At 31.5% G+C, this 9515-nt stretch overlaps 1 long non-coding RNA gene across 1 annotated transcript; it reads left to right on the top strand.

The window, feature by feature from the left end:
- Positions 1-3887: 3887 nt before the first annotated feature.
- LOC146995661 (uncharacterized) lies at positions 3888-6457 on the top strand. Its single transcript, XR_015042828.1, has 2 exons — positions 3888-3959; positions 6314-6457. It is a non-coding gene; the product is annotated as an uncharacterized LOC146995661 (long non-coding RNA).
- The last annotated feature ends 3058 nt before the right edge of the window (positions 6458-9515 follow it).

Here is a 9515-nt window from a genome sequence, read left to right as displayed (position 1 = left end):
ATATTAGGCGTTTAGTTTACGTTTTGGCCAAAAGATATCGTTAGTTAGCTACTAAATTGCGGCGTTTAAAGGCACGTGGTATTAGCGCTCAAGCTTCACTTTTTGCCGCTTTTTTCTTACAGAAATGGCTGCTAGAAAACGTTCAGCCATTATCTTGATTATTTAATTGAAATATTAATTATAGTTATTGATTAGATTGATTATTAATTAGATTTATTGAATCTGGTGCAAAGACTGTGAATTTGGACTTTGCCTTGAACCCTGTTCTGTACTCTATCATGCTAAACTGCATTTCTGAGGTATTTTTCCCTCAGCGCTTTATATTTTCTAAAGTTTTATACATTTTACTTTTTTCAATTCTCCAATATATATAGTGCATTTTTCAGTTCTCCAATATATAGATTTAAAATATGACAAAAAAAAAAAAAAAAAAAAAATTCACAATTTTGGAAGCGATTTTGGTCCACAAATTGAGCAGTCAGAGGGTTAATTTTGCAAACATGTTTAATTCTAAAAATGTATCAGTAAATATATTTATTCATAGTTTTATTATATTTAATTACAGTAGACAAGGCTTAACATGATCGCTGTTAATGTTACCATTCAGATATGCTACCGAATTGCCGAAGTCCCGCCCGTCTGTATACGAAAAAATTGAAAATATATCGCTTATTGTGATAAACAATGCGGTTAATATCATCATACTATTGTAGAATATTTTTTAAATTAAAGTAGAATCGCCAAATAAAGTCAAAATCGGTCATAAAATTGCCAAGTAACAGAAATGTCGCCAAGAAAAGAATTGAGTCACAGCTTGGTTTCTACTTCATTCGGGCACACCAGCGGCCGAGCGGTAAAGTCGCTAAGTACTGGTAGTTCAGTCCGAGGTTCGAATCCCGCGAAAGGCCTCATAGGTGCTTTCGTGGTTTTCACCATGTGTAACGTGTATACGAGCCAGTTTCCCTTAGAAAGTCCTCCACGAAGCCATCTTAGGCAGATAGCCCTCGAGTGCTTTGCCGTAATCTAATAAACCAACCAAACCAACAACTGCAATTTTATTTTTCTCCTAGAGATAAATTTTCTGGAAACTAAAGTTTCTTTGTAGTCCAAAGGGGCAATTTGCCCAGAAGAGCTTTTAATTTCGTTTTAGCATTTTGCTTCGATTAACTATAAACGGGAATCTTTTTTCAAATTGCTGCCACCTAATATTAGAGCTCTGTATTATATTTGAAAACATTAAATAATGAAGAATCTGCATAAACGCATGTATGTTTTTTTGCATTGTGATAAAACAACGGTATACCTAGAGCCATGAAAATTTGAATAACGTAGTCTTCCATAAAATGTGGGCATGTGGAAGACCTAACTTGATATTGAAATTTGTTTTATTATCGCTTTCATATTTTGTAAAACTTCAACGACTTTTTTATTAAAAAACTGAACGATTTCAAAGCGAGAAATGGCAAAGTTGTACAGAAAAAACTTTTTTATCTTTTTAAAAATATGCTCAATTAAAAAGTACTGTACGATGTTGCTCTTGAACTAGTAAATTATATCGTTTGAGTGCAAAGAACATGATATTTAATAAATAAAGGTAGCACACAAAATGCTAAAAAAAATCGCCGCTTTGAACGTAATTTAAAATCTGAAATTTTTCAGCTTTTTTTTTTTTTTTTTTCCCGAATTAAAAATTTTAGATTGGTATGTTCTCTTCAAATGAGGAAACAAATTACTTCGATTATTAGGAGTACAGCATTGGTCAAATAATTTCCAGAAACTTGATAAGCAATTCATAAATGAACTTTTGCAGTAAAGACATTATGAACAATTCGCAAACAAAATTTTGCCATTTTCCTAATTGAAATGCTATATAACTTATAGGGTTGTAGTTATATTTATATTAAATTAGCTACATTTCGTTGCTATTATAAAGAATACTTTTGTCATCTTTTTATGTTATTATTATATTATATGTTATATTCGGTTAATGCAGGCGTCAGCAACCTTTTCCGTCTGTGCATCAAATTCAACTAAAGTATGTGTATTAAGAAGACATTTCAGGTCTGTGGTATTATCATTTTAAAGCAGTCTTTTTTGGTGAATAACGATTTAAATTTTATTGGGAAAATAACTACAATAAGCTTTAAAGAAAAATATATAATTCTAATTTTATTAAAACAAGCGTACTGGCGGCCGAGCGGTCAAGTCCTTGAACGCTAATAGTTCCGAGCTTCGGTTCGATTCTAGGTGAATGGGCTGGCGGTAAGACTGTTTTCGTGGTTTTCCCGATGTGTAACTTGTATACAAACAGTATATGCTCTATAAATCGGAGACACAACAAAACCTTCGAAAAATTATGGCGAATTTGTGGGGTTTCTTATAGTATGAGACATGTACTGCTCATTATAAACATATCGTGTATTTTACAATATTTTAAACCAGTCCTGAAATTTGATACTAAATTTTAGTTTATTTTTATATAAAAGCAATAAAAAAAAGCAGAAAAAAAGATTAAAGTAGTTAAAAAAAGTGTAATTTTAAGCTTTTTTTTTTACACTCCCCAAATAAAAAAATGTCAAGTGGCACCAAAAAATGCCAAAAAAAGGGGGGGATTAAAGTAGTTACAAAAAACATTTAAAAAAAAAGAAATTTTATAAAAATTTCAGAAGATATGAAAATATATAAAAATTCCAAATACCACATAACAAATTAAAATTAAAAAAAAAAAAAAAATCCATTCTAATTCTAAATCTAATTCTAACTCTAAATTAAAGTAATAGATGGCAGCACCAATCAGGCAAAATTTCGAAGTGTTTTCGAAGTATATGTGCAGTTATTAGTAAATAAGTGTCACATGTGTGTTTGTTTCAATCTTTAATTATATCTTTCACTATATTTAATTATTTATAACACCTATAAGAAATAACTGCAATTATATTATTTAAACTTCAAACAAGAGAAATTTAACGGATTGTGAGTGGAATAGATAATCTTGAAGAACTTTAAGTGTATTATGAATACATAGTTTTCAGCTTATACTTAACAACAATTATAAAGCTAGGGATTATAATATAAAGCTTATTGATTCTATTAATTTTATACTCTTGGCCTTGAGAAATTTTTCTAAAACATTTGGTTTAAATGGAATTTCCTCATAAAGGCTATTCTCTATCATTCCTCATCCAAATAAGTATTATTATAGATATGATTATATTACTTCAATGTTGATTCAATTCAAAGAAAATCCTTGATCAAATGGTATAATTCTGTAAAAGACGGAGTTTTTAATTTTCAGAAAGATATTATTAAACATTGTCAATCTGATGTAGATATTTTGGGAATGTTTAGAATTCAGAAAATTATTCCTAAAATTTGCAGATATTGATCTGTTTAAGAGGGTTTAATACCCCTTTCTCATGTCGATTTTAAATAACAGATGGCGCTACGAACGTTGAGCGATAAAGACTCAAACCTGTAAGACTACCCAGGGCTAAAGAAAGAGAAGGGCTGGGTCATCCCTTTAAGAAGAACGATGCCGACACGAAACCCTCTTGGGGAGCATACCGGATGTTATGTGACGTCACTGGGTTCGTCCCGTCGTTGACTGACCAGAGCCAACACCTTCTTAAGATGTTGCCAGAGTATCAGTGCGAAAGATTGAATCTTTAGGAATTTTACAGATAACTGAGTCCCTGATACCGGAAGTTTACCGAAAAATGTGTACTTTTTCACATAATGCCTTTCGAAATCGCTGATGCAATGTAAGGTTACCAGAATAAATTTTAGAGCCAAGTGCATTGTTCAAAAGTAGCCAAGCTTTTGTTCAATCTGTCTTTGTTCGTAGTCGTATTATTAATATTAGGTCGCTCGCGTCGTGAATACGAATCGGAAGTTTACCACAAAGTTGACCCTTTTAAAATAGAAAAATTAAAAGTTAAGATGTATAGAAAGGCCAATAGGTTCGTAGGCATAATTATTCCTATTATGTAAAAGAGCTGCTTTGAGGAAAACTGTGAGAGAAAAAAAATTTTAAATTGATGATGCTTAGTGAATTGAAACTAGTGCCATATTTATTCTCATTATTCAAAACTGCTTTAGGAAAGATTTTAAATGAAGTATGCTATAAAATTAAATATGTTATTAATCTGTTGCTTTAATAGTTCATTAATACTCTTAATTCAGTTTTGTTCATCAGGCTTTTGTAATATTTAAATTAAACTGTATATTTTTATTAAACCAAATAAATATATATTAATATCTTAAAACTGTTAAAAAATAAACTTAAAAAAGTTACAATAACATTTTTTTTTAATATCATTTGTTAATTTGTTGTCCCAAGTAAAACTGAGAATGACTAAGAACTTTAAAATGTTCTGGTTATAAACCCATTTTATACCGTAAATCAAAATATTGTATTAAGAAAATACAAAATTTGAGAACAACCTTTAACAGAAAATTTAAATAAAACTCTACTTTTGAACATTGCTGTCTAAAAAAAATTTTTTTGGGGGGGCTCCTGTGTCAGATTCCCAAAAAATTAATAGTTTTATTTAAAATCTCTGCCGATTTATGCATTGTCATAAGAGTTATCATAAAGTCATGCATACAGTCATGCATAATTTTGCATAACATCTGTATATATGCACAGAATAAACGACTTCTTTTCCAAAAGGAATTTTTTCAATGATTTCTGTACATACATATGTATTTATCTCACATAACTAAAAAAGATTATCCGTAGAATGTTTATTGTATATGGGACTGCTATAGTTGTGCATCTCTCTTTTTATTGTAATTGCCAGAACCAAATGTGTATATATACACACACACACCTTTACCTAGCCTTAATTTTCACAATCATTGGCCCTAGTCTATACTCCCAATTACCATTGAAATGCTTTAAATGATGAAAATAGTTGTGTTTTATCAATGTAAAACTTTTTTTAAAAATTATTTTGACAAATAACGAAATCTTATTTTAATGCGATCTCCAGCTTCCTTATGTCTGCAAAAATATCTGGGACATTTTTATACTCATTATAAAAAATGAAATTATGAGAAGTTTGACTCCCATGTGACAAAGACTGAGCAGTGTTTTAAATTTCAAAATCTGCAGTTTTTGTATAATTTAATAAGTAATGTGATGTGCACATCAGATTTTGCATATGTATTTTAGAATTTTATACTCTTTAATTTACATCTAGTAATAATGTATTAGATTGAATTAAATTTTATAATATATGTTTCTGGTGTTATTTTTATTTTAATGTTTGAATTTGTGTTGAGTCAGAATACATACGTGTGAGCATCTCAGTTAAAGGATGAAAATATGACTTTTTAAGTAAATTCAAAATAGTTTCATTCAAATAATTTTGAAACTGATAAAAAGCTTTCAGAGATTTGTAAAATAATAATAATTTGTAATTGTCTCCCGAATCCTTCTCTTGTAAACATTGTATGGTAAAAAAAATCTGAAAATATTGAATATATTCAAATCAAATAGATATTTATTGAAATTGTTTTGTTCTAAAGAGTTTATGTTCATAATGTATATTTTAGCATCTATAATCAGAATTACCTAAATCAAACTTATGTTTGTTTGTCCCTTCATAATAACTGATGGGCAACAAAAATAAGCTTGTTTTAGTACCTGACAGATTGAAGGAAAACCAGCACCTGTATATCTAAGTGGGTAGGTATTGCTGGGCCTTGCTAAGTACTAAGCTTCCACCAAAATGGAATTTTGAAGAAGAATGCTCTGAATATGGTCAGAAAGTCTCCTACCACCAACCTCTTAAGGATTTCGCCTCACCTTCTGCTTTTAATGCTCCTTGCTAAACAACCATTACACACTTACATTACAACATCCATGCCTTCTTTGGGATTTGAACTCGAACCTTTTGGTATGGTAGGCAGCGTCATTAAGTACTATCCTGTCTGGGTGCTACAGCATAGTGTTGCTATAATGGAAGATGTCTTGTTCTGTGAAGACATGAAAACAATCACAAAAGAAAAAGATGCCTTTCTGCATGTGAAGGAATTCTTTGTGAAGTATGCTCTTTTGTCAATCAAAACAAAATTCAGAAATCGCTTGGATGCTCAAGCAGATATGCGAATTGCTATTAACAATAAAGTGCCACAATTTGAAAAAAAAATATCCAATACAGAGGAATAGAAATAGTTATTAATTATTGTTTTGAAAAATTTATGCAAATATTAAATTTTGTAATATTTTTTTTAGTTCCATGTTTTATTTTTGTTTATTATTAAAGTTTGATTACATAACTGTTTTCTTTTTCCTCACCCTCTTTAGAAACTTTGTTAGGGGCTGCAAGAATATAATTTTTTAGAACTGCTAGACATGGAAAAGTTTTGGAACCTGTGTCTTAGAAGATGATATTGTGAAGTTCAGTTTTGAACTAATAAAGAATACTGTATATGTACATATAAAAAAAAATCTAATATCTATGTGAATATGTTTCAAACCTGTTTCTGAATATATATATATTTATTTATATTTACATAATACACTTAAAAAAAAGGGAAAATAACTAAAGTTTTCATTTAATAAACTAAATATACATGCAGGAGTAGTGTTTGACCTACTCCACTCTCATGTAGACATTACTCATGCAGGAGTAGTGTTTGAGCCCAATACTGGCATATGTATATATATATAGGAGTGAAATCATTAAGCAACTGGGAAACAAAATAATTTTGCCCTTTACAACATTACATTTTTTCCATACATCTAAAGCATTCTTAGTTACATTGCTGTCATAAAATCTGGTCTAAATTTTTGTGAAATGTAAGTTAGTACATTGCTTATACCACTTGTCCATCAGAGTTCTTATGCAATCATTGGTTGTATGCATATATTGGAGTTTAAAAAATGATTTAAAAAAACATGTAACTTCAAGTTGCGTAAGTCAGGTATAACTCTACTTGATATGGGATTAAGACCAGGAAATTAGCTAGATGCTTTTAAACATGGACTGTTTATTGTATGACATTCTAACTCGATGAAAAGGAGATTATCATTTGCTTATATTATACATTATACATATCAATAAGTGTGGTGTTAACTTATTCTGAGTCTTTACATGCGGAAAGATCTTGAATATTCATAGTAGTGCAACTTTATACCTGTTACTTGTGGTGTTTATGTTGCAGCAGTATAGGTAATTATTTCTTAGATTCGATACATAAAACCCGAAAAGACAGATTCCTGTGGTTTACACCTTTTGTTTGCTTTCTATCATCCACATCAGAGCACTTTTGGACTGACAGATTTCAAGTGTCCTTAATGTACTTAAGCATAACAGTAAAAAATTAGCTTATTTGAAGTTCGAATCTTGGCACAAGTGAGTCGGTTCTTCTGAACCATATTGATCAAGTTGCTGCATAGCAATGAATTATCTAGCATTAATATTTCAGAAAACACAAACAGTTCATTGTTTCTGGTAAAAAAAAGGGGATGCAATGTCACAAAATAAGCGAAATGTAATCACAGAAAAAAGCAATGAAGTTCATTCACTATAACATAAATCAACAGTGCTATGTATTAAATCGATGAAGAATTAGCAATTTAAAAAAGACTGGAAGAAAAATAATAGATCGAATAAGAAGCAGACTATATTACTTAAAATGAATGACTCGTAAAATTTCTGGGCTGGCGTAAACATTCAGGAAATGTAGTGTTAGAAGAATTAATGTGCAATTTGAGAATACAGTCAATGCGTGGGAAGGTGCAGAAAGAACGTCTATGCATACAACGTCGAATATATAATCTTTGTTTGATCAGTTGACTTATGCGAAAACCGGTTCTTTGGAGAAATCAAACGAGAAACAGTGCTTCAAACGAAACATTTTCGTTTAAGTATAAAATTATCTCGCTAGCTAGGCGAGACGCAGTTTTCAACGAAACATGTTTCAGTTAGGAACACTTCAGTAGTACACTGTTGGCCATTAAAATAGCAACACTGTGAAGAAAAGCAAATACAAAAAAGATATTTATTGCAAAAAGATATGTATGGCATACGACGTGCAGTCTCCTCGCTGCCTCCAGACACATATACGGCCATCAGAATATCACACGCTGAACAGGGACATGTCTGAAAAGACAACATTGTGACATTCTTTTATCCAGCTTTGTCGTTTGGTGCACCAGAATCACTGTCTCTCTCTACGCTGCATTTTCAAGGGAAGCCAAAGTAGCGGTCATCGTGTTGATAGTTCACTCCGCTGCAGGGCTTAAATTTTAAAATTATAAGTGCCGGAGCCCTATGGAAGACCGCCAGCAAAGAGCAATAAAAGTAAATAAATAAATTAAATGACTATTAAACTCATTAATAATTTTAAAATTAAACAGTTAATTATAATCAAATTAATTAATAGCTATTTAATTAAAGTTTATAGATTTTATTCAATTAACAATTATTATATAATTCATTATAATTTAATTGATAATTATTAGATAATTAATTATTATTTATTGAAATAATTAAAACTAAAATAATTGTAAAGCGACAAATTAAAATGTCATAAGCGATTTTTAATAAAATTTTCGAGTTAAAATTTCTACGGAAATTGTTATTCAGTTACATAAAAAAATTGCCGCAGCCTTCTTATTTAGGGCTCCGGTGCACTCCGGCTAGAATTGTAATTTATCTTGAAAACTGAGAAGTACCAGAGCTGGGCTCCGGTGCAATTTAAGCACTGCTCTGCTGCAAATGTCGAAGCACCGTACGAGTGGATACTCGGCGTACTGCAAACATACCCATTTCCTAACTAATGGTTCGTTATGTGTTTGTGCGGTTTTTTTTCAAGGCTAACCTCACAATATGTCTGTCCTCTCGAGCGTTAGTCAGGAGACTGCGTTGAGATCCTGCATGCCGTTCAGTATGACCCTCAGCAACCCATTGATTATATATTCGCATGACAGTGATTGGATGTCGAGCAGTGCGACGGGCGATATCGCGGAACGATAATCCACACTCTCTATGGGAAACAATCCTGCCTCTACCATATTCCGACTCTTGCTGGTAAGAATTTCGTCTTAATATTTGAGGCATAACACGATATTCTGAGAAAACTCTGGCCGTACAAAGCGCGTTCCGAATGAGAAATCCACTATGCAACTTTTTTTATGCAATACGTCAGATGTCTTTTCTCCCTCCTTGCATGCGCTTAAATTCTAATCCATTTGCATACCAAATCTCTTCTTCCTTTCACGTGCTTTTACCGTTCGTCGCATCGTTCCTTCCTGGTGTTGCAATTTTAATGGCCAGCAGTGTAGGTGAGGACAAGCTCATTTCCCGAAAAAACAGTGTGCTTATATAAGCCTTCTCTTGTCTTACTTAAAACTGCCTGAGCAAGATTTATTCAGTTAAGCATATCGACTAACGTGTCAACGTTCTATAACTTTGATTACTTATTTCACAGTTTTGTTTGCATTAGCTAATGAGAATGTATCCGAATACTCAATATAATCCAAATGAATAAATTCGACAGTG

The sequence above is a fragment of the Stegodyphus dumicola genome, chromosome 8 (genome assembly GCF_044657685.1).
Source record: "Stegodyphus dumicola isolate Sdum_Otavi_A_Nest chromosome 8, ASM4465768v1".
Classification (NCBI taxonomy): Eukaryota; Metazoa; Arthropoda; class Arachnida; order Araneae; family Eresidae; genus Stegodyphus; species Stegodyphus dumicola.
The sequence above is the reverse complement of the archived record's forward strand: the minus strand, read 5'-3'. Positions and strand labels throughout refer to the sequence as shown.